Raw genomic sequence first — 26,889 nt, 5'->3', positions numbered from 1 at the left:
TTGAGCCTTGGTGTTTTTTTTGCTGGGGTTGATTGCCTCCTCAGGACTGCTCAGCACACGCTCTGATCCTCAACCTTGCAGAAATATCTCTGCCCTGTGTTCGCTCCGCTGATTTGCAGCAGAGCCTTTCCTAACATCAGCATAGAGGGCAGAGGTGTCTGGTGGTGAACCTTTCCTGGTTGGATTCGTGGTCACTGACTGGCAAAGCTGTAACGGGTAAAGGACAAAGCTGTAAAGGGGTAAAGGACAAAGGAGGCATGGGAGGAAGGTGGGGGAAGAATGTCCTCAGGGCGTGCGAGGGCCAGGCATACAGACCCTGGGAAGGGGAAGATCAGGGATTTCTGGTTGTGAGTGTTGTTCCCATGCTGTGAGATGGAGGTAGACAAAGGATGAGTAGATATGTCCATCCTGAAGACTCCTTCTCTTGCCTTCCCATTTCTGTTTGCAAACTGTGGTGTACAGCTGCCCCTTCCACACTAGCATTTCTGCTCCCCCACCAGATCAGCTGAAACACGCTGAACAAGGGGCTGAAGGATAACGAAGAAAACAAGCAAAGTACTGACTGGGTCATGCTAAGATGTGTGGCTGAATTTCAGGGCAAGTTGGGGGGGCAAGGGGCAGACTTAGATCTTTACATGCTCTTTCCCAGCTCTGCCAATCAGACCCAATACTTAGTTAAGGACGATGCCTCTTTATAATTAAACACAGGTGCATTGGTTTAAGACAGCCTCCCATCTAACTTCCTACAGCTGTAATGGTGCAAAGGAGATGTCAGGTTCACACTAAAGCATGATCTGAGCCCATGACAGGTAGTCACATCTAAGCTTGACTCCTCTAACATATGTATAAAACCTCGGATCCTGCTGCCCCCCTCCTCCATCAGTAATGGCAATAAAGGTTCTTTTTATGGAACTACTGGGCATCATGATCATGTTTTATAGCCTTATTTTACATGATGATTTTGCAGAGCATTAATGAGCAAAATCTGATTGTTTAAACTACTGGTGTGGTCTTTTCTCTGGGTTTGGTATTTGAGGGAAGTAGGATCAGAAGTGTCAGAATGGGCTGTGATTCAGTGGCAGGTAGGGCTGACAGCCAGAGTGACCTGGGTTTTCTGCCTGGGTTCTGCTATACTTAGTCAGAATCACAAGATGCAGTGAACTGCCATTCTTTCCTTATGTTGAAACCCTTGAATGGCCTGAACAAATCCTGTAAAATGGGCCTGCCATCACCTATCCCTCCTAGGGAAAGTCTCTACCTTTGTGTTAGGGCAGGAAAGGCTTGACAAATGACTATCTCAGCAGTTTCTGGTTGCATCCAAACGTTTTGTGTCAGCAGCTAATATCTGCAATGGGATCTCCTAAAGAGAAAATGCAGGCAGGGGAATTTTTATGGGGTGGATAGAACTCTTTTTGAGCCAGGACTGGAAGTAGAAAGTAGAGAGGTGTTCTCAGTAAGAGCTATCTATGTTCATTTCAGGTAGGTATGGTCAGAGACATGTAGGAGCTAGTTTGGACAGATTGTAGCTACAGTAAATTGCTGAAAGCAGTGGTTTCCTGAAATCCTTTGGCATCCGTGTACTGATGGAGATCTGCTGCTAGGTGTAAATAGAGTAGGAGCTGACCAAACTAGGTATCTCAGAAACAACCTTCCTTAAAGTGTCCTTGTTGTTCTGATGAGCAAGCATAAAGTTGCCCCAACTACTAGGTCCTTCTTGGCTATTCACAGATGTTATTTCATTGATGAAAAATAGCAGTGAATATTGAAAGCTGTGGAAAGCATGGGCTGCCAGATGTTTGAAACAGCAGTGAGGAAGGCTAGACACGTTTAAGCAATAGCAGGGGATGGGTCACCTAATTTTGCTGTAGCAATCTATTTCCATCTGGTTCCGTCTGCTGGGCCCAAGGCAAGGTGTAATTAACCTATGGGACTCTCTGCCAAAACACAGAATCTGATGAGACTACAAATGGATCACACTCGTTCTTTCACTTCTTAAAATAAAATAGTGCATAATGCCATTAGTTTGTGGATACTGTTAAAAACAGTGCACTTAGTTAGACATATGCATGTTAGGTGACTGCCTGACATAAAAGATGAGAGAAAATATCTCTCTGCATAAGCATGTTGTTGCACGATTTCTGTTAGGAGGGCTTTGGCAACTGTCAGAGCCCGCAGCACTGAGCAGCTGGACGTTATTTGGGACTTGTATGAAAATTTCAGTGGTCTCATGGTTCCACAGTTACTTCTGAAGGAGCTTTGCGAGGCAACTGCTAACACAAAGTGAGCTGCATGTTTTTAAACAAATAAGGGGATTTAGGTTAAATATTAACTTTTGGTCATTTAAACGCTGATAGCTTTGGCCTTCAGGTTGATCATTTAATGAGCTCCTTCCCGTTGCTACAGCAACTGCAGCCCTGGAAGACCTTGATGTTCAAGTCAGCAAAAAAATAAAATAAAGCTTGCTCTGAAATTTGTTTAGGCTTCTATTGACAAGTGTCTGTGCTCCGAGTCAATTGTTCAGACAAACAAGGCTTGGAAATGTACCATAGGGTTTAATGCAATCTTTGCGCAACCCTATCCTAATCCATCGGCTCTTGCGCACTTTCAGAAAAAAAAAAAATCCTTAAATTTGTGCCCTGCTCATGACATGCACTAAGCCATTCAGTGGTGTTGTTTTAAGAAAGTAAACATACTAGTTTGTTCTTCTTGCTGAGTTATCATTGTACACGATGTAATTTTGGCCCATGAATGTGTTTGCCCTCTTCAACGTGCTGTGCGCCACTGGAATGTTGGAGGTGCGATATAAACTAACTTTTGGAAGTACAGCTCTCATCAACATGCCCCCTCCAGCATGTGTTTGTACACAGCATCACGCCAGATCTCAGCTTCTTCTCTGTCCCTTTCAAATATAGCTTCTGGCCAGAAAGTCCTTTCTTCTTGGACCTCTCCCAAATTTAAGGCATTCAAAATTTCCCCTGCATGCTAATCCTATTGTACAAACAATATTTGGGATGGCTCCTCAGCTGGTGTAAATCAGTTCTGCCTTGTTGAGTTCACTGCAGCTGCACCTTTTAAAGCCAGATGAGTAGTTAGCCAGCCAGTTCTTCAGCAAGAGAAACCTCTTCAGTTTTGTCTTCTCTTCCAATGCTAAACTTACCATTGTGGTTTGAGTTGTCTTCCCTCTAATTTTCAAGGGCAATTATTCCTTTGTATCGCTGTGCCTGGACAATTGGACCTCCATCTCTGATATGAACACAGGTCCAGAATGGGAGCGTAAGTAGTACACATATTTTTCTTTCTAGGAAGAGCTCTCTCTCATAGAGGCATCAATATTTTAATGGAATTTAGGGCTGCAGATGTATAGCTGAGCGCTTGTCAAAACTGCGGTTGTCTTTGGTGTACAGCCCTGAGGGTATGCTGTTTGTGTCATGTTTCACAATTGTTTTTAAACATAAAGTTTTATGGCCTGATCTAAAATACACCTGGGCAGGAAACAGTTTTTCCTATCCTGCAGAAAGTTTGCAACCGTCAAAAATAGTCTTGCTCGGTCCTGGGATAGACTGACATCCCCCAGACCTGAAGCAGCCCACTGAAACTAGCTAATGCCCTGGTAGTTCATGCCCCTTGGGGAAGGGGAGACGTGTTTAAATCCAGTCTTAATTAGGGATATGTGAATTTGATTCTCCTACATCAGGAGTGGATGGCCTGGCCAATAATTAGCTGCTACTTCAGGTTTTTTTCTTCCTGCTCTGGTTTTGAAGAGTCCTGGACTTGAGATAAGTTTCACAGTGACAGCTTCAGTAAAAAAGTTGTTATTTCCAGAAACTGTTTCAATTTAAGTGAGTCTGCATTTTCTGTCAAAATAAGTTTTCTGTTAAAAACCCCTAGACTATTTCTTATCCAAAGCCTTCTGAAGTCAGTGAAAAACATTCTTTTTCACTTTAAGTGAATTTTAATTACTATTAAGAATACTGGGCTAAATACACAATTGCGTTAGGAATTTGCTCTCCTGATGGAGGTCCGTATCAATCTTTGTTTTTGTCTGCGCTAATGAAAAGTAGGAATGGGACTATCAGATAAAAATCTGGGCTGCCCAATGATTTGGAGAAATGGGGTACAACACTAATCTGTGCCTGCTGGAAGATGTGCATTTTCTTCATTGCTGGAAGAAAAGTCTAGCAAGGAGAGCCTGCTACAAAGGACAGCCATAACCACATAGAGATATTGTGGTCAGACATGTGTTAACCCAAATCCACCCTGTGATTTAACAGCAAAAAATAAAGGCAAAACAAAAACAAGCCCTAAACCAACAATATAGCCCTTTTCTCCTCCCTTGAAATTTTTGGCTGATAGAGCATCATAGGTTTTAAAAATGGCTGGAAGAAATTCAACAGGCAACAGTTGCAACATCACTGTAAAAAAAAATGTATCTATATAATTAAAAACAAATGACAATAAAAGACAAATGAAATCACCTCTCCACCTAACTCCTTCCATAGGCACGCGTGCACACACACAGTCTTGGTGAGCTATTAGCCTAGAAGTTACTCAAGTCTTGGAGTGATCCCATTCTCTCGGGAAGAAGAGAAAATAAAGCAGCCAACTTCATGCATCAAGTGGAACAATAATCCTGAACTACGAGAAAAACTTCCAAGTCTTCAGATGGTGAATTATTTATCTGCTGACATAGAACAATATGCACTTTGTAGTCAATGTATGAGATTCCCAATGTGCGTTGCATTAGAAAGGAAGGGGGTGTGGAGTTATATAATTATCCTTTTTTTTTTTTCTTTCTTTCTTTTTTTTTTCATGAGGGAAACACCCTCTCCCTCCACAGCTTTAAAACCTATAATTAGCCACAAGGGAATCCAAATGTCTCCAGCAGCCCCTTTTGAGGTGTTTGATTATTATGTTACTAGGGCCAAAGGATGGTTTTGGCAAAGCTTATAGGAGCCAAAGCCCTGGGATTATCTGTCAGTCCCCAGGACGTGTCCAGCAGAGCATCCCAAAGGGCCCCAATTAGTATGTTCCAGTTGCTTCCCTTTCCCCTTCTCCTGTGTGTGGCTTCCCCCCCCCCCGCCCCACTTTTTGTTTTGACTGCAAGGCCTCACTCCAGGACTCTTGTCTCCATCACTGCCTGTAAAACACCTTTTACCGCTGCTGCTGTTGGGAGGATGATAGAAACATGGTTTGCTGCTCGTCAGGGGAGAGCACCTTGGAAAGTGAGTCTTTGTCTCGTGATTGCCAAGCCTTGGCCTTGCAGCTAAGATCCCAAACAAGAGGCTTGGCTGAAGGCTACTTCTGCTGTGATTTTGTTGCCTGTGAAGCCTTATCTGGGGAGAACTGGGCTTGTTTTACCTGAGAACCACCTGAGCTGTCATGACTTTGCAATAGCATCGTGTTTTAAAAAAAAAAAAAAAATTATGAGATTATCACCAGTTATCTCGAAGGAAAAGACTTTGTATTTCATTACCAAACCTTTGAGCCAGTTCTTAACTGCTTTAACCTTTATTGAAGGTAGGGCTTTCTATGGACCAGCTGGGCCATTGCCTGTGACTAGCAACCTGTATTGTGCTTTCCAGCGTCCCTAAATCTGGAGAATATAAGTCGGAAAACACTGCTCGGGTTGTCAGAGATAAGCCCAATACCATCTTTTTTTCTAAAAGGCACCCTGAAGATTTATTCTGAAGGATGTAATGCTGTGTTATGAGTCATAAAAAAAATTTCAGAGAGGTTTAGCAGAGTTAAGCACACCCATCTCCTGATGGGAATAACGCAGGTACCCAGTAGACAAAAGTCCTCTGCCTTACCATCACACCAGTGTTGTTACTGCCCTCTGGCTTTTTCAACAGAGAGGCCCAGGGCTCAAGAGAGAGTGGATTTTCCTGCAGCTGGTCATGCAGGTCAGGGTTGGGGCACATTGCATTGCATTGCCTGTTTGGGAGATCAATAGAGGACTTCAGTCTCCACCATTTCAGCATCTTTCATCAGGACTATGCTCACTTGTGTTCAACGTATGAACCAATTTGGTGCATAATTATAGTAAAAAGCATCTCAAGATTGCAATTGGGGATGGGGAGGAGGAGATGCTTTGCACAGGTTGTTTGCACATAGTGATTCCTGCCTAGATGCATTGCCTCTGCTCCTAGAACGTATGGATTTTGGTATATATCCCCCGAAGCAGAAGAAGATCATGAAAAAAACAGGGATAGGGGAATGAAAGGAAGATCAAGGATGTGATGGCTCCATCTCAGATTCTGCCACAAAATAACTTCACACATCAAATTTCAGAGAGCTCAGCAGGAAGCACAAGGCATCTTTTAATTGCAATATTGTGGACAGGATGCCAAAAATAAACCACTTTTTATCTGTCTGAGGAAGCCACTGTCAGCTCTTGCAGTGTCATTCAGAGCAGGAGAAAGCTGTGTGGAAGTGCAAGAAAATGTTTGTTCCCTCCTGACCTAATGTGAGGACCAGCTCTTGTGACTGGTCTGGGGTTGTATTAAACGAGATGAGAGACCATCTCCACTTAGACTGCTCAGGCTAAATATCATCGAAGCTGATGATTAAATTCATTCCCTTAGGCTCAGCTCCCTACCTTGCTCATTGTTTTTGCCTAAGAGCATTGATTATAATTAATGCTGATTAGCACTTTTTTGATAAAGGTACCATAAATCACAGTTTTATCTTGTGGTATTAGCTCCAGCAAAGGGAGAAACCACAGAAATGAAACTTTGCAATCTTTGCTGCATTCAGTCAACCAGCTAGGTGCAATAGAAGAGCTCATACATATCTCCTTTAAGGGCCTTTGCTTCCTTATCTCCAGATCACAAACGCATACAAAACTCTCTGCAAACATCTAATCACCCACCATAAGGTGACTGAATGGCTGGACTATTCCCAGCCTTCATCACCTTCACTGTCCTGGGCACGGATTGCCAAAGTTGCTCTTTGCCTTCACTTTCTTTGTGCTTACACAATTTTGCTGTTAAGCACATTGCAGAACAGCCGGTGACTGACGAAATATCTTGCAGAGATGACAGGACACAATGTAGATCTTCACACTGCAGTCTCACAGCAGAAAGTTGCGCGTTGCAACGGGCCGTGATCTGTCAGAAAGCTTCAGACTTTTTGATCCCTGTATTCATGCTAAGCACAATGCCATGATCTGGTATTTTGAAAAAGAAAAGCTCCTCTGATTTTGCACTGAATTCAGGTTTGGATCCAGAACTGACATTCATTTATACCCTAGAATTTTGTATCTTAAGACTTTTCCATCTGATAAATTTGAGATCCCACCACTGCAAAAGCATTTCTGAGTGCTAATCAGTGTAGCAAGCATGCGTTAGGGGTAAAGCTAATGTAAGGGTATTTGGCTTGCTTGCATCACTGAAGCCCTCTATTTCCCCTGTAGAGCTGCATATGCCCAGGTCTCCTTTATTCAAAACATGGGGGTTCAGCACTCGTGTTTGCTTTGTGCTGGTAGGAATGGCTCTGCACGGGGTGTGAGCAGGAGAGGTATATGCAGGAGCTCAGCTGAACTTGGTGGTGCTCTGCAGTCATACTGCTTCCTCCATCCTGCCATCACCTGGGCCATTTTGTAAGCTCTAAGGAGGAGAGATCAGCTTTGCATCTCCTTGAGAGATGTGTCTGGGGACTAGGAAGGGAACTGCCTCAGGAACAGGGGTTTGTAGGAGGGGCTGAGCTGCTCCTCTGGCTATGGTCCAACAAGATCTATTTGGTGACGTTTCCACAAAGGGAAAGTGGTTACAGGAGTGGCTGAATCTGATATTTCCCGATGAGTTGATCTCATCATCATTCTGGATCACCGTTTTATAAATATTTCTCCAGGAGGGGTTTGTTCTCCTCCCAGCTGCAGCCTACAGCATATTGTAAGATCACCTTGCAGGAGTTTTGCACTCAATAAAAGAGGGACAGTGGTTGCCTAATGTGGCCCAGGTGCTTGATCTAAACATTTTTACAGAGATACTGTTCTGCGTTCATTTAAAATGTGGTTAAATTGTCAGGCGGTGAAGCAGTTCATTGCTTGCCACAGGATAACTGTGCGCACAACTGTGCATGCAAAGCAGTATGTGTAACTGCTCTATAAACCCCTAAGTTGTCTCTTTTACATTCAGGTGATATGGGTATGTTAGCACCCATCTTCTGAAAGACTGGAGTCTGAAGGAAGAAAGATTTTCTCTTTGTTTTAGAGTTTCTCCTTCATCACTTTCTTTTCCAATAATCGCAGTGCCTTCCCGATGTCCTTGGTTCCAGCTTTTTCTGTGCCAAATAATGCTGCAGATGGAGCAATGCAGCCTCGTGATACATCAACGCCTTTTTCCCTTGTGCAGAAATGGGCCACCAAAGCAGTGACCTCTCCTGCTGCCATGGCTCTCCTCTGGGAGCAGTGTGCTGAGCTCAGCAGACCTTGTACCTCCTCCAGGATCCATGTGGTCCTGTGCATTGAGTGGATTTGTCCTGGGTACTGTGACAATGCCAGACATTGTCAAATCCAAATAACGTGACTTCTCTGAACTCGGAGGAGAGTGTGTAGCTTCCTAGGCTGAGGTCTGGTAGGAATCTGATTCCCAAATCAGCATGAGAATAAATAGGTTCGTGCCTCTGATGCCTCAAGCTTTGGAAATCTCAGCCTTTAGTTCCTGTTGGTGTGTGCGGATGGCAAGTCCGTTCCTCATGAGAAAGGCACTGAGCTGGGACTGCTGACAAGATTCACTGAACTGGAAACTTGACCCTCTGTAACTCTTTTTGGACCCTGTATCTGCTTAGCAAGTCTTCCACTTTAACCAGTGCGCTCATGTGGCACAGTTTTAATCCTTCACTGTTTTTGAAGAACGGCCATTTAAAGTGAAGTCCTGGCCTCAGAGGACTCAGTAGGAATTTTGCCGCTGACTTCAGCTGGGGCCATTGCTCCACCTTTCACACCCCCACAAGGGCACGGAGCGAGCTGAGGGGAGAGTGCTTGCGTGTCTCCAGTGCAAGATAAAGCAAGGGGGTCGGGAGGACAAAGTCAGGGCGCCAAATTCTTCATTAAAGTGCTGCTGCCAGGGCTCTCCTGCCCAGCTCAGCCTAAGTGGGTTACATGTACTTTACATGCCCCATACACATGATCTCTGTTCGCTCCTTGCAGTGACAAGGCCACAACATATTGTATTGTATATTGTGAGAAAGCACAATATACAAGTAAATAGTGGCAGCCCGTAACTCCAAACATGTCTCAGTTGGTTGCTCCCGTTTTCTTGTCCGAGGGGCGGTTCAGCTAAGGGAAGGGTGATTGAACCGTTACTAGAGGGGAAAAAAACACCTATTAAAAGTCTGAACATTGAAATACTGGAAATGGATCCCTCATGTGAGAGCGACTGTTTGCCTCGGCAGCTGACCTGTCCTCAGCAATCCTCTCGCTCATTTTCTTTGTTGCTGACACAACTGTGTTCGAGAGCTCTAGGATGATCGCTGATGTGGAGGGGAGCAGAGCTGGAAAAGTGTCCTCACCTGTACTGATAAACAGGTATTAGCTGGGAGAAAGAGGGATGACAACAGGACGTTTGAGCCCTCTGCAGATATCTGGAGACTGTGAACATTTAAGGAAGGAAGGGAAAAGAATGGGACTCTCGCTTTAGATGACCTAAGTTAGAGTATTAGAAGTAAAAGGGTTAGGCTGAGCGATGGAAACTGTAGGTTTAAATGTCAGGGTATGATTCCTAACAGTGATTTCTGTCAAGCTGTTGGATAATCCCAAAGGGAAGTGGTGGAAACTTCATATGCAGAGATATTTCTCAAATTAGGTTTGGATGAAGGCAGCAGAGAATAGATTCTTGCAAAAAACAGTTGAAGCAGATAATCTAGGAGTCTTTTCCCATCGCTAAAGTGTGATTTATGCCATAAACACTGCCAGGCCCTGCAAACTGATCTGTTGTGTTAGAAGTGACTCAGACACGATTGCTTATATTTTTATACCCCTCATGATGTTAAACATTTGGTTTGCCAGGAAGAGTTGGAGTTCCAGGACACACTTTACTGTGAATGGTTTTTGTGAACTATAATTAATAGGCAATAAATCCATATAAGTGGGAAACCTCTCAGCTCTTGTGCTGGATAATAGGAAAGGATGGGAACTGATTATTTTGGGGGAGTTACATTTTTGTGTGAACTTGGAAGGAATTAAAATACAAATGCTGCTTTTGAAGGGCTAGTTAGGGCAGAGGCCACAAAATTGTTCTTTACATTAACTGTAAAAAATGTACTTGTGCAGCTATTTCTTGGATAGACGCTAGTACAGCGGCAGCCGGTTTTAATTATGCAAGCAGATGCAATAGCTGAGCAATCACAACTTGATCACGGGCCCACGCAAGGCAAGGGGATCGTTTGCAGTCCAGGCTTAAAGTGCTTGCTTTGGGCAGGATCAGACCCCCAGGTGAGAAATCTTGCACTCACCACAGCCGTTTGGGGAAGCTGCTGGGTGTGCAGCTTTTTCCCATTGCAGGCTCTATTAACACTCTGGCCCACCCCAGTCTGACTTGGTAGCGGATATAAGTCCTGGGGAATGACCAGCTGGACTGTGGTCCCTTGCCTTTATTGGAGTTTTTTTCTTGCTTCCAGTGGGATAAGTGACAAGAGACTGTTACTAGATATATCTCTGGGCAAATGGCAGATATTTCCTACGTGTTGCCTGAGGAATTTGTTCCCATTCATCACTGTAACTGTTATCAGTGGTAATAGGTTTATTATAGCGCTCAAAAGGGGTTTCACATTACTACAGATACATTGAAAAGGTACTTCTTTGTCCAAAAGTGTTTAAAATCTAAACTAAAATATGGATCTATCAGTGACAGTTTTAGCCACAGATCAACACAGTACCAACGCACAGTCAGACGTAATGCCCCATTGAAGACCATGGGACTTTGGTCGTTGGTGGCAACACGAGTCGAGTTAAACCCCTACGATCCATGTTTCTTTATCCAGTGTTGTTAACTATATTTTCCTCTGCCTATTCTTTAAAGAGGATTGGTAGGGTATGAATAGAGGGCCACTGCTTCATCTGCAGTTCATATTCACCTGACCTAGCTTCCATGGAGGGACCAAGGAGGGTCACCTGTGAAGCTCCTATCCTTAGAGCCAGTTTAGTGCCTGCCTCACTGAAAACGAAAGACTTTCTCCAAGGCTGTACCAGATCATAGTGTAACTTTCCCTCCTACCCTTTCTTCTCTTCCACTTTCTTCTCATCCTTAGCTCTTTGGCTGGCTCTTCCATCTGGAACATACCTCTCCAAGACTGTGCCTGAGCTATCGAAGATGGTGATATTATCTTGGTCTCTAGATGATGAGTCCAATAAAGACCTAACAACTGGTGCTATAAAAGTTTATATTCCCAAGAACAGAAATCCTGGATTTAAACTGTAAGTACCACATGTCTATATGTGTTTATATATATATGTATATGCACAAATATATATTGTACAGACTCTAAAGGGAGGTAATTAATAACTCCCAGCTGGCCAGGCTCAGCATTATCTTATTATTATCAATCATAGGGCTGCACTGGAACAAAGATCTAGCACAGCTGAGAAGGCTAAATGTGAACTCATCAGAGGAAAGATGTGCACTTAAGGATGCATTTAAGGAATTAGGCAAGAATCCAGACTGTAACAGCTTATCATCAACAGCCATGGCTTCTGCAAGGGAGTTCCTGTCCCCTTCCTCTCCTGTGGCCCAGCTCAGAGCCTGTTTGCTGTACCTGGATGAATTGAGAGGCACTTCTTCAGAGTCAGAATCCAGCCCTTGGGCTCTAGGGCTGACCCTGAAAATATCAGCTCTGGCCCAGATGAGGCCGAGCCTTCTCGCCTTCTCACTCTGTTTAATGTCACTGACAACTGTGTGTAGGAGGATTGTTCTTGGCATGTACAAGACTACTCATGAAGCGTCGCTCTGCTGATTAAAACATGTGGAAAACAAACCGTGTCAGGTCCTGCTCCCTCCCTCCCTTTGCTGCCTTCCCCTCAGGGAAGTCTGCCAGGGCAGCCAAGTGAGACCCTCTTTGACTCTTTACTAAAGGGGAGAGTGGGAAACTTCAGAAAACAGCCGCTATCCTGTGACTTTTAATGCTGTTTTGTAAAATGCAGACTTGGATCGCTTCCCCATCAACATTAGCATGACTGCAAAGCCATCCCAAAACTCTGTGATGTGGCAGTGTCTGGCTTGGTTTCTCCATGCCTCCATGAAGGCAAATGATGCTGAAGTGGAGATTGTCCATGTGGGGCAAGAAAAGAAGCAGGGGACCTAGCTGTTGGAGGAAAGGATATGGGTTCCTAACCTTTGGAGTTAGGCACTGATCCTGGCAACTGGTTGTTGCAATCACAGGTGGGTCCTGAAATCGGCCAGGTTTCCTCCTGCCCAAGCTGGCCCCTGTCCTGGGGGACATGCTGCCTGTGCCTGGCTTTGTAAATACCTCTCTTTCCTCCTTCTTCCCTCCCCTCTGGTTCAGATCCTGAAATCTTGACCTCGTGTGGCGGAGAAGATGGTGTGGGAATCTCCCTGGCCTCCTTTACAGACCTGGGTGATATCACTTCAGCAGCCCTGCTCCTTTCAGTCTTGTCTCATTCTCCCCCTGCCCCAGCTCCAAGCCTTCTCTTAGGCTGTTCCCTCTATTTCTGAGCAAAACACAGCAGGTGTTCAGTCTCCCTTTCCCTGTTTTACTGTTTAAAATCCTCCCCTTAGCACAAATCCTTCCTCTGCTGGTGTCCTCACAAATGATGGCTGAGCTACTGTCCTGAACGAGAAGATGTCCTTATCTGCTGGTAGTAACATCTGCCCAGCCCAAGCCACTTCCAGGAGGTCTCTCGAAGAAGCTAACAACGCTCAGAAATGAATGAACAGGAGGTGCTGAACACCGCGTAAGCTCGGACCTGGTAAGAAAGGATGTTATGCAGAGGAAAGATCAGGATCTGCACTTGGCTAGTTCTCTGCCATGTGGCCTTGGGCAGACCCTTAACCTTCTTTCCTACCAGCCTGATGGGAATAACATACAGCTGTCAGCAAATCTGAGTGCGGAGCTCTTAATTTCTTTCAGAATTACCCCACTTACTCTCCAAAGTTTGGGTTTTATTATAGGTCCTAGACCAATATTTATCTCATAGCCTTTGATCACTGAGTTTTCTTCCTTGGCTAGATGCTTTTTCATTGCAATTCCTGCTCTGTCTTTCCCAACACTGCCCTTTTTGTCAGTCTATATATTTTTCTGGTTGGAATGGTAGATCTCTGGATAAGCAGTCTTAGGTTTGAATATTGAGCAATTAGATGATAGAAAGCGCCTCCGAAGCCGATGAAATGGTCTGCGGTGCGCATGCAGTTATCATAGTGCTTTGGTGCTCTGTTCCCTTTTGCTTTATTAGGCCCGGCCCAGTAGGCATTGAGCAATGATCCAAATGATATCTGTGTGGCACGTAGAGTCCAATCTGCTGGCCACTTCTACATAGAAAGACAACAGGTCAGATTTCCAAAGCTAAGTACTTATAGTTGTGCAGACATATGTTTGTAATGTTAGCATAAGCTAACTTTTGCTCGCAAGCATCCACGTGCATGCATGATTGCTTGGCTAAGAAAGAGGCATGGACTCACATTAACTCGAGGACAATTTGCCTCTGTGCAGTGGCCTTAGCTAGAGCAGAAGTATTCTGCTCCTCCCTACCATGTTATAGCTGTGATTATTTTTTTAACAGTTCATAAAGTGACTCAGTGAAAGTCATTTTCCTTCCTTCAAGTGAGATCTAGGGGACTTGTGTTTTTTTGCCCAAGTGAGCAGGACATATTCCAAAGAGGGATTGAGAGAACGATATGGAAAAGAGCTGTCTGATGCAGAAGAGCACACATTCTCATTTAGAAAAGCTTATTTCAGTATCGCACAATGGCTTTTTTTACTTCTGATGGCGTCTTCAGAGCTTTGTTGGCTACATGACAGCAACATACGCACAATATGTTACTCATCAAAAGCTACCTGGCACGACTACCCCAAAAAAGAATAGAGCAGAGAATAAATACGGCACAGAGGGAAGTGACGACAGCAGCCACATTTCAAATAGGCTAATCTTTGTTTAAATGGCGTTTTGATGAAGGATTAAACGATGTGCGGCAAATGGTACAGTATGACTAATGAGAGAATTCACAATTATATGTGATAGGAGAGGAAATATCAGAAGGGATATAAACCATCAGACATCCACACACTAGTGGATTGTTAGGAAAAATTTTTGCTGATTGGAAAATCAGCTGTTAGCTGTTTTTTTTTTTTTTTTTATCTTCCTCTGAGATGTTTCAGCCTATTAGAACTATCTCTGGACAATCCAGAGATGGAAAACATGGGCTCAGAAGTGTCTTGTAGCAGCTCCAGACTGTGGCTGCATAAACAAGTTGGCCTGAGATAAATCAGAGCTGGCGTCTGGCTTGTTTGTTACTCCCCAGTAACAGCCCAGTTGCCCACTTTCACACTGCGGAGGGTAGAACGCAGCCTCCAGGGCTTTCACGGCCAAGAAAGCACACAGACATTTATCCAAGGGCAGGAGACGCACACAGGGCAGTTCCCTGCAGGATGGCAAACATGTGATGAGTTGTTGGGAACGGCAGGAATGTTGTAGCCCCATTGATCTGCTGATCTGGGGGGGAAGCTGCAGCTTTCAGTTACATGGTGAGTATTAACATCATGTTGCAACTCTATGTGCGTTTTCTCATGAATTTTCCAGTACTTCACTAACGCTCAAATATCAGGCCTCTCAGGACGAGTACCAGCAGTATTAGTGATATATTGTCATAGTAATAATAAATCCTACTTTACAGAAAGCAATATGGCAGTAGAGAAATGACCCAGCAGGTGCTTTGTTCAGGCCTAGAACAAAATGATTCCCCAGCAGCTCTCTAACTGAGAAACTATGCTACCATAGTCATGGAGATGAGTGAAGCTTCTGCTTTCCAATAGTTTCAGTATTTCAGCCGCTCCACTGTGTTGGTCTTGGTGCTTTCTCAGCTAATGCAATCTGTAATAAAGGAGAGGACCAAGGAAAGACCCTGCGAATGGCTCAGGACAGGGGTTCCCTATGCAGTGTAGAAAATAGTTTTGAGTAGTATAAGGTCCTTATACCACTGTTCTGGTATGAGAGGTTATTTGGCTAAATACCATGAGCAAAATTGGATAATGAGGTGGTTGCCAAGATCAGCCAGTAAAGTTTGGCCTGTTTCAGTGGGACAGAGCAGAATTTGAAGTGAGATTCCTTCCACACTCTCTGGGTTTGTGCTACAGCCCTCTGTGTAGTACTGTTAAGTGACAGCCATGCTGGTATCTCAAGACCTTGGAGGGACCACAGCACTAGGAACACAGTGAGATGGCAGCCGGCAGCCTGAACCATGCCTTAGCACCAGTGCTGCAGGGACCACACAAAAAACAAACTGCCTTTTCTTTCAGACATATGTTTTGACTGTTGGTCCCAGTGGCACTGGACATAGGAAAATACCGACATCAAGAAAACTTCCGCAAGAGCAGGAAGACATCCCTATGAACTTTTCAGTTAATTGCTATATTTCAAGCATTAACCAAAATCTAATGGCTCAATGGGACTCCTTCCAGTAACTTCAGTGGGCTTTTTATAAGACTTTAATTAATGGCTTGGTTGCTAGAACTGTGCATGCTCCTTTGACAGCATCACTGAGGGTCACGCTTCTGAAAATAAATTAAACAAAGAGGGCTCCTTAATCAACATTTTGCAAATTGCAAGAGATTTACCCACTAGGGAAAAATTTGATAGCAAAGGTTTATCTCCAATTGTCTAAAAGTTTTCTGTTATCAGGGGAGAAAAATCGTTTTTGAACCCTGCTTATGGCTGAGTTCCAGTTCTCTTAGGATTGAGGCTCACTTTCTGATAAAAGGTAAATGTTTGATATTAAGACTATGATTAAGAAGCTCTTTGGTGTTAAAGTGAGAGTTTGGCTTAGGGTTGGAGACTGGATTTGACTCAGGAGAATGAAGCTGCCCCAGGATAAAGGTTCAGGCTTCCCCTGTGTTTACCTTCTTCCCTTTGGGCAAGAGTCTCAGTGAGGTGGGGGAGCAGTGGTGGATCTTGTGTTTGGTCCACAGGGGTTTAAACCAGGAGAACCCTTCCTTTTGCTGGGAGTGAGAAGAACATGAAGATACAGATCACATATTCACATACCGTCTACTAACACATTTGGAGAGCGCATTTAAAAGCTTCCTGCACAGTGGCATTTCTGCAGTAGTTCTGTTGCATTTGAACTGTTCCTTCTGATGCAGGATGGTTATTCCAAACTCCCTCTCTCAGTCTGGAAATATCAGATGAGAGAGCCCAGAAACATCACCTCTACTGACTGGAGATGTGCTATTCAATGCCTGGGTCCCTAACACCCTCTGCTCTCCAGCCTCCCTTCTGCCATCATTACCATGTGGAAATCAATCTAACTGAGTGCCTTCAGTTCTTCAAATGCCAGGGGAGTTTTATTCTCTGAATTTCCCTTTTGAAAATCCAGGGGGATTTTCTCATTTGATTTCTCCTTTGGAAGTAACTTTTTTTCTCCCTTTGACTCACCAGTCCAGTTGCTACCTCTGATTCTCCAAGCTTCTTTTTTCCCTGTGTGCCTTTTGAGGAATCTGTCCCATCTCTCTTGTAACCATGCTACTCATTTGTCCAAAAAATCCTCCCTTTGCTCTCCAGCATCCATCTCATGCCTCGTTCCCACCGGCCACAAAGTGAGCCCTGTTCCTTAAAAGCCAGATAGGATTTTAATAAACAGCCAGGCAAGACTGGCAGGTTTTGTGTGGCAGCTTCTGGGTGCTCATGTGCCCACCTGTACCCACAAACAGGGTCCTGTAGTCACTGTCTTCTGCCATAAAATAGCTGAGTTTTAAGCCACAGAGCTGCAGACATAAAGACAGGGCTGTGGTCAGGACACAGCTGAAAGAGCAGGGCTTATCCTGGAGAACCTTGATTTGTTTATGACTCTCCCTGGGCAGCATTTAGTGATGTAGGATAAAAAATGATAGTATGTCTGTAAGTGCATATATATGTGTGCATGTACACCCAGAGACATGCACAGATATAAACAATCACAGAACACATTGCAGTGCTTGAACACACTACAGTGTGTCTATGGACATCTTGTTCTCTTCTCTCCTTCTGTCCTTGAGGTATCAAATTTCCTTGTTTACGATCTGCCTCATTCAGGAACTGGAATTCTTAAAGAGAAGCAAAACACTATCATGTGACTGGACTTATTTCTAGGAAAAGCGGAAGAGGCTCTAGGAAAGGTCAGTCCTCACGTTCTCACTTGCTTCCATCAGGAGAAGACAGGATGGAGGAGATAAAGCCAGCGTGAAGTCTGTGATCCTTTGTTTCCCTATTGGAGCAGGGGCTGAGCTCTAAAGGAAAAACTAATGCTTGATGCAGAGTTATTTGCAGTCTGCATCGTTTTTTCCCCGCCCTTTAATGCTTTATTCACATGGGACATTTCACATATAAACATGATTCATGCCTCTTGGGATATCATACGTTCCAGTGTTTTCCTTCTCTTCCGAATGGTTATTTTTGTGTGCGCAGTCATAAGCGGTTGTAACCTGTGACATCACTAACAATACTACGGGATAGATCCAGGCTATGGACCATGTAAAGGACTGGACATTTATGTAGTAATAGAAAGCAAGTAGAGAGGAAAACACAAAACCAGCAGTCCCCTGGGTGTCACATTCCAGGAGCATCAAATGAGCACCTCTAAAGCTCTTCTAATCATGCAAGTGTAGAATGAACCTTGATTGCATGGGGTTATCTGGATGGATGGGACGCTAGGTCCCTGGCCCATCTTTCAAAGGGCTAGCGTTATAGCAAGTCTGCAGTGCCTCTTCTGGCTGCACCCCGCAGGTCCCACGAGCTTGGCCTCTCTCCCCTTGTGATGGAGCCATTTTGGCCTCCTCCAGGACTCTGCCTTTTCAGATGCTGCAGTCCCTAGCACTCTCAAGGTGTTCCTGATCCTGGATGAGATCAACTATGAAGGATGAGCAGGCCTGAAGCCCACTGTTGACATGCCATGTTCAGTAAAGGAAGGGATGGAAGTGATGGAAAGGAGGAAGTGACAGAAAATGTAACAGAAATCTCCAGCTACCTAACCAATGGAAGACTGGAGAACGGTGTTCATAGGCTTGGCTCTTGGTACAGGCAAAGTAGGCAGTTGCCGCCAGGGCAGTCTGATGACTGGTCAGTGCCATGGCTATCACTGCTATGAGGGAGGGACATGGTCTGAGGGACACTGGCTATTTCTGGGGAGCTGTTGCTGACAGTCTCTCCTAGAGGCTGCAGTTTCTGCTTCTATCCCTCTGATTTTGCTGGCAGCAGCAGGAGAAATGAGCTGAGCTTTCTTAGGTTCCCTATTTCTATTCTGTGTTCTAGTCTTTCTTCGGCTTAATTTCCATGTACCAAGGGACATAGTTTTGTCCATGCTGCTGACCAGTGCCCACCTGGCTCTGCTGGCTGAAAGCATGTTTTTCTTCATCCATCCCTTTCTCCAAGCCTGGTCTGGCCTGGAAATCCCTTTGTAATGTCAGAGACTAGTCTCTCCTCAAATGATGTCATGGCAGACTAGCCCCACCTGGATTTTGGGCTACAGTTGATAAAAGAACCCCTTAGGTGATGGTAGGTATTGAATCTTGTTCTGATACCATTGTGGTCAACAGCAAAAATTCCCATTGTCTAGATTTTTGCCCTGAAGCTGTGGGTCTTGCTGCTTTGAGGTGCTGAGTTTTCTGGTTTGGCTCCAACAAGAGCATGCACGTGCATGCTTAAGTTTAGCAAGAATCCCTGCAGAGAGACTCATGTGCATAAGTCTTTCCCAGATCCAAGCTCAAACTCTCAGCCCCAGGCAGGAACAAGCCCCTGATGATACTCTATTAGTGCGCACATTTGCTGGAAAATACATCTGCCTGGAGAGTTGCAGCAGGCCAAGGGTTTAAAGCGTTCCCCAGGCATCCTCTACTTGTGTAACCATCTCACGCATCTATACAGGCCACCCGCACAAAGTCTCATTGCTCTGACTGTGTCAGTATTGGTGGAGTTGCAGGGGGAAAAAAATCAGCAATAAATATGCAGTGAACACACTGCAGCTCTATTGCTATGAAGTGAGAACGCTAGGTACTGTATGCTCCATTGACTACTCCAACACAAATCAATGCTGGATTATGGAGCAAATCCAAAATCTGGTGAAGTAGAAGGGGCAGCAGTACCCTCTGCATAGTCATTATTTATGAGGTGCATTGACTGGAAGTTACTCACACAGGTGCCTATAAAGTCTGAAATGCATTGATGTGTTATAAATAAGAAAAATCATGGCCACAGCATGGTAAACACCTACAGCACCTGATGTGGATGCTCAGTAATTTCAGGAAATCCTGATTCACTCGTTGAAGCTTAGACTGTGACTTAAAATTAGCCACACTGCCTGAGATCAGAGCCCTAGCTGCTCTACCTGATTGCATCCAGGGGTGGTTACTTACAGAAGGAGGATAAGAAAGAGGTATGCCTAAAGGCTGGCCTTCCAGCTACAGCCAGCAGCAACTCAGGAACCTTCCAAGCCAGAGATTCTTTGTGGATCTTCAGGTTAATACCAGAGGTGGGCCATGGGTTGTTCCTCTGTTTAAGCACCGTTATGCCTTTGGCCTTCTTAATATCCTGCAGCAATCAGTTTCATGGGTTCATGAGGCTTAGCGTGAGAATATACATCTATGTGCTTGCTTTAAACGTACGTAGTAGTACACTGTAGTACACAGTATTTCTGTATATGCTCCATTGCTGGTGCAACAACAGCAGATAATTGTTTCCCAGTCACCTCCTGCCATCACCCAGCTCCTGCTCAGAGTGAATTTGACCTCAGTGTGCCCCAAAATACACCATATGAACTTATATCTAGGTTCAAGTCATGGTATCAATCAGGCAGGGCAGAGATGTGCTCGGTTTCCTCCCAACATGTCATTGTCTGGCCACCAGACTTTCGGTTACTCGGAGTGGAGGTGTGGCTTTGAAGAGGAAGCCCTGGACCAGAAAAGCCCTACTGCAGAAGATGCCTGACTGATGCTATGTCAGAGTTTGTGCTGAGTGAAAACTTGGGCCGTGCAGTCTGTTTGCTGAATAGGAGGCTTCTGTGCTGCCAGGCTGTGGTTCCAGGTCAGTTTGAATCAACAAGTCTGACTTTTATTTTCCTGAGATCTTGTCTGAGTTGCTATCAGCTTGGATTCAACCTGGTGGGTCAATGAAAGTTATGACGCTATAAGGATTTGTTTTTCAGTGGCATTGATAAATCAGTGTTGCAAGATCCTCAGATCAGATTCAGAGTTTAGCTAACTGAAGGTTGTGAAATTTCCAAAGGCAACAAGGGGGGAAAAAAGCACAAAAGCAAAAAGCCCACTCTCTCCTGTGTTGCAACTCTGAGTGCAATCAGTTGCAAACAATAATTCTCTCACTGGACACTCAGATTCATTGTAGCTGGGTCCATAGAAAGTCATTTCTAAATATATCATCTAGATGTCTGACCTGAGGGTTGAAACAGAGAAATCAGCTTGCAGAAATGCTGCAAATGCAAAATTCTGGCACCACGGTCTCAAAGTCCTGCCGTTGACTAACATAGTTTGTCTCGCAATTGTGACCACATTGAGCAACGCACAGGGGAAGGGAAGAACTGAACCACTCTGAAGAATATCCATAAACTAAAAACCAGGTAGCAAGATGCTACCCATTCATTTCCACTATGAATGGAAATGGCTGATTAATGAGAAACACTGAAATGAAGATATTTGCTGTGAAACAGCTCCCAGGGAAGCACTGGTTCTTCAAAGCATTCTTCCTCATCTCCTTGTGCAGCTATGGTTTTAGTTGTTCTGTGCCATAAATAAATGAGAGGACCTAGTTCCCCTTGCTTTCAGCTGCTCTCTTTTTTGGCTCATGATGTGGGCTAGTGATTGAAAACTGCAGGTAACGTGTTTAGTTGGATCTGATTTCCACAGCAACCTACTGAAGCATCTCTATATTAGTGGCTCTGACAACTGAACACAGCACAAGGCGAGAAAGCGTCCAGTGAGTTTTCAGTGGTGTTGGTTGGATTATGGCAATGCAGAGAAGCCCTAGTCTTAGGCCAGGGTCTCTGTGTGAGGGGATGTATAGGCAGAGGACATGCAGGTTGTCCCTACCTCAATGAGCCCAGCCACAGTGCAGCAGGATTTTCCAAAGACATTCCCTTAAGCAAATTCAGAGGAAGTGGCCAAAGGGGAAGAATCAACACAATTTTTACCTGGGAGCTGAATAGAAGGAAAGCTCTAGGAAATTCTACTCCAGCTCTTTCCACATTGCAGAATAGGTTCACAGCAGGATTTCAAGCTCCCAGAAATCCCCCAGAACATAGGCCAGAACAAAATTAATCTAATCTAATCCAATCCAAACCAATCCAATCAAATCTAATTTAATCTAATCTAACTTAATTCTAATTACTATGAAATAGCCATAAAAACTTCACTTTTGCTGCTTAAGGTTATAGCATCTAAGACTTCTTGACCTCTCATAAGCATTGACCTCCCAGAAGGGTCATAGGGAAACACACCGTTTCTACGTGGACACTCTTCCTTAGTGGAATTATCATTTAAGTGAATGAAGTATATTGCAAGAAGAAATCCTTGTTAATGACTGTTACAACTAGGAGAAGCCTTGTGAATATTTTTACTAGGATCACCGTAACAACTGTAGGAATATGTCACGCTATGACAATCGTTAAGCTTCACCCCTTGTGAAATCGCCATTGTGCACGACCTTTCTTTCAGCAAGGGCAAAATGTTGCACAGAACAGCCTCCTGCATCAGTTTACCCCCAGTTCAATGGGCCTGATTTCCGTGACCTTCCACATGCGTGCAAGGAAGAGTTAAGGGAATCCTGCAACTTAACCTGTAAGAGCAGATGGGGGAGCAAGAACAGGCCAAAGCTCTTCATACCTTCTAATGCATCTGCAAGGTAACAACCGCAGAGAGTTTAACACTTCAGATAGTTTTCTATTTTTCCTTGACAAATTTCTTGGCCATTAGATTTCTGTACTTGTAACTGATGTTATATTGGACTCTGGATATGAAGACTAATGACGAAAGTGGCAGCAAGTTCTGACTTGACATCTACACGAAAAAATGTGGCTTTCTCACAATTCCATCAAAAAAGAAAATCCTGAAATGACTGACACTTCATTGGCTAGAACTAGAGCCTGATCCCTTTGTACTTAGTATACTGCTTTGCATCATAAAATCAAATTGGATTATTCATACAGCAAGGTGCTACTTAGTGTGAGTACAGGCATCAGAATCTGATATGTGTCTTTGGTGAAGTGCATCAAAGTCCTCCAAAGGGAGGCGCAATACAAGGGCAAGGTGTTATTAGTTTCTTTGACTTTTTATGACTCCTGTTTTGCAAAGGGTGATCACGTGCTGTTGTTTTGAACTTCATCTCGTGTTTGTTCTGTTTCCTAGATCTGCCTTTGCGATGGCCACTCCCAAAGTAATCAACCCTGAGGAAATTCATGTCTGAACTGATGGAGCTCTGTTTTAGTCTCATCTCCTAGCTGAGAATATGGAAGGTTTTCTTCCACCTACATTTTTTTTTCCAAGGCCTTCCTAACATAAAGACCAGTGAATAAGTTCTACTTGCTTTGATGTCAGCTATTCCATGTCCTCTGCGCATGATCTGTTACTTCCAGGATCCCCAAACCAAAACCTCATGTGAAATGCCCCAGGTGGACTTTCTGTTGCCTGGCATTTTGCAGACAGGGGTACACAGAGCCTGTGTTTAAATTCTGAGCTGGGTGTCTCTGAGCCTGGAGTTCAGTGAACCAAGAAGCTGTGGTGACACCATAGATATGGATTATACCATAAAAATATCTAAGTCAGCAAGAGTCCAATCTGCAGCACCTTGTAGATTCACCAGCTGTGGTCTGGAAGCAAGATAGGCATATTAGTGTGGTATTGGGACCAAGGCACTCATTGCCTGACACTAAGTTTGATAATTATTAAGTGGATACAATACCAAGCCAATGTCAGGCTACTGCAGCTGGGTCTGCAGTATTACTGTACTCACTCTGTATTACACTTTCCCATATTTCCTGTTTTGGATGGAAAAATGTCTTGGGATTGTCTTCTGCTTTTGGAGGGATATCCATAGCATTCTGCTGAGTTCAGTCTGATTTCTCTTCTCTCTTCCTTAATGAATGGTCACTGAATAATGTTTCAGTCCCAGAAAGAGAATCTTTTAAATGCTCTATGTCAGCTGCAGACTGTGCCCTGCACACAACAAGCGCGGTGTCAGGCAGAGGGGATGAGGACTAGGGTTGTGAAAATGGCTACTTGATGCCGTGGACCCAGTGAAAGCTCTGTGTTCCTCCAGAAACAGAGCTAACTCGCCTCTGTGCCAAAGCACTGATGGCTGGCAGGGGCAGAAGCAAACCATGTTTGAAGACTCCACATTATGAAAAAACCCCAAAACAATACAAAAGGAAAAATAAAGGAAGGCTGGCAGGGGCAGAAGCAAACCATGTTTGAAGACTCCACATTATGAAAAAACCCCAAAACAATACAAAAGGAAAAATAAAGGAAGGCTGGCAGGGGCAGAAGCAAACCATGTTTGAAGACTCCACATTATGAAAAAACCCCAAAACAATACAAAAGGAAAAATAAAGTGTTTCAAAATTTGATCCCAAAGGAAAAACAAATTGATGTCTAACAAAAGGCTGATTTTGTTCTCCCGTAGAGAGGTGTCTGCCACTTACTCGAGCTGGCAAGACAATGTCTCAAAGGCCAGTTTAACCAAGTTGCATAATGCCTTAGCTGGGTGGCTGTAGAAATACAAGGCCTCTGAATGCCGGCCACAGCTGTTAGAGATCTTGAAGGAATTATCTCTGCGCCTGTCAAACATCTGCTTCGTAAGCAAACACTGAAATACTAGCAGTGTGCACAACCCAGTGCAGCTCATCTGATGTCCTATGAGTAACTCGGATGGATGGATGACCCTAGGTCCTCTATGTTATCTAGACCTGTGCCTTCTCATAGAAAAGTAGCCACTGTGGTCCAAGCACTGATCTCAGTGCCTTGGTAAGCTAGAAAACATTTACAGCTCTCATGAACACTCCTTGGTCTGTAGCCTACGGAACTTCTTATTTTCTCTCTCACCATCCAGGAATTATTCCATACCAATGTGGGTAGACCCAAAAGGGCTGATGTTAAATATCAGGAAATGTACTGGAGCCCTTTGAGATCAAGTATTTCCTTCCCTTTCTGTCTTCCTTCGGTTAGTGATCACCATATTTTTTCTCTACAATAGATTCACAGTGCTTCGTCTCTGAACCAAGTTAGCTGGCTTCCTGTATCTCTAGTAGTCTCTCCTTTACCAATACCCCAACAACACATAATATCCTTTGAGAGCCTGAGCACAGGAAGCGCGGGATGCTTGTATATTGTGTAACCAGAGTACCTTGTGTTCTTTTGTGTGTGTTTTTATACTACCACCAGTCCTATAAAACCCCTTGTTAATTGCCGGTTGCTGCTACTCTTTGCACGCAAGCATTTAGGTCCAGATCATGCAATGTGAACCTGCACTCTCCCAAAATGTATATGCTGTGGGTGAATCTGGTCCAGATATGGGGACCAGCCATCATGTAAAAGGATACTGATTTTGTGTTTTGCCCACTCAAGACTTTCCTTCTGTGTGCTCTGTCAAAAAATATTGGCACTGAAGAGGATGATGGCAACAGTATGAATGGGTGAACAATCAGATGAATGAATGCTTAGGTAGACAGGGATGTCCTGGGGTCTCTCTCATTTGTTTTTCTCGTGGCAGAGAGCTCTGGGTGTTCCTTCAGCATATTCCTGAGCTGTTTATCCACGTCCTTCTGAAAATATCTTAGTTCAAAGTGACACAGCTACACATTTTTTTGTATGTATAATCAAATGCAAACAATTGCCTAACTGATCTCTGTGCCAACAGGTAACTACAGTTCAAAGAACCTTTTCCACAGTTAACAGGTTGGATGGCATTTCCTCCACACCCTTCAAACAAAGCCTTGTGGTGTAACATCTAACAGAGCTTTCCTGTCAAAATCTCAAAATACAACTTCTAGGGGGAGCTCCAAGGACAAATGCCTGAGGCCCCAAGCTGTGAAGGGCCCTACTGGGCTGAGTGGAAAATCAATGCAATTCATTCAGTGTTCAAGTGGAAAAGTGGGAATGTGTCCTCTTTAGGCTCCATCCAAGATGTCCACAAGGCTATTGCCAGCTCTGTGTGTGTCAGCCGGACGCTAAAAAAGCAGTATCACCTTGCAAAGAAGACAATCCTATCAACAGCTACTAACTAATTTCTAATCCAGTTACGTTGATGCAATTTTTGTCTCATTAGGCTTGATGAGACTGGGCAGGGGAGTTGTTATTATAAAGAAAGATTGGGTTTATAGTTACAGCTTGACACTATAAAGCAGAGAGACTGGGTTTTGTTCCAAGCTTTGCCATGGATCTGGGTTGCATAACATACCTGTGCCTCGGGGTTTTTAATCTGCAAAGTAGTGTGAGCAGTTACACTTAGCTGTGAAACTAAAATCAGTATTGCCTTTAAGTGCTTTTATGGAAGGTAGTACTGGTGTATAAATAGCATCCTTGAGTGGGGGTGGCTTGGGTATATTCAGCATAGGAGAGAGAACCTCCAAGTGTCTGCTCAGAAGCTGCAGTTCAGAGATTCACACAGTTCAGTTTGTGCTCATCATTCATGTAGCTGGTTGGATTTACTTTAGCTAGTGCTGGAAGTGTATCTGGATAGAAGGGTGGCCCATTGTCTGAATGAAATTTGAATCTTCAAAGAAAGGAGAGCAGCAGGGAATGGAATTGGCCAAGGACTAGCTGTGAGATATGGGGCTTTTCAGCTCCCAGGTTCAAATCCAATAAAGTTAATAGAAATCACTGGCTTTTGTTGCCATCTGGCAGCCAGTTGGGAGCTTGCGTGCATTGCATTGGTGAGTTTTTCTATTAAGTTACAGGACAAGTGACTTCACCAGCTATAAGGACGAGATGAGAACAGTGAAGAAAACCAAATAAACCATATCACCCCAGGATAATGGTCTGGTGCTTTAGGGGGGGTGACCAGTGTGAGAGTAATGAATTAAGACTTAGTCCCATGGCTCCCTTTTTTGCAGAGGAGGATAGGCCTTAGAGGGGAAGAACATGAAGGATTCTTCTTGGGAAATCAAATTGGTCAAAAGCTTCTACCAACTCTGTGGTCCTTTTCAAGAAATTGGATGAATATTTTGGTGCATTAGCAAAATAGACAGTTTTTTTTTTTTTTTGAGAAGGCAGGTTAATATGCTATATTTATCCAGCTTCTCTCCCTTTTTGAAAGAGATTTCTCTTGCTTTCATAGTCCAGGAAAAGATGAAAGTGAATACAAGCAAGAGGTGGGGTGACCGCTTGGCAGCATGGCCAGTGCAGCTGGCAGGACCTAAAAATGTCCAGTGAGTCATGGATGTGCAGTGACATTATAAAAGCTGCACCACGTGAGCCGTGTGCGCTGATCAATAAACAACTGCCTGAAATATCCACGGAGTATTTCCACAACCAGCACCTCATCAGTAGGAAGTCTTTGGGCATTGTCCTTCACTCTCCAATGTCCTTAAAATATGGAGGACGACCATCTAGGCCATGTGCTGTTTTCTCTACGCATCGTGGCCCTGTTTTTTTTCAGTGATAATTCTATTCTCAGGAGTCACATGGTGCTTTCGGGTTCATCTGTGCCAAAAAATACACTTTGGAGAGCCGTAGAAAGGAGAAGCG

This window comes from Struthio camelus, chromosome 14 (genome assembly GCF_040807025.1).
Source record: "Struthio camelus isolate bStrCam1 chromosome 14, bStrCam1.hap1, whole genome shotgun sequence".
NCBI classification, from domain to species: Eukaryota; Metazoa; Chordata; class Aves; order Struthioniformes; family Struthionidae; genus Struthio; species Struthio camelus.
The sequence above is the reverse complement of the archived record's forward strand: the minus strand, read 5'-3'. Positions refer to the sequence as shown.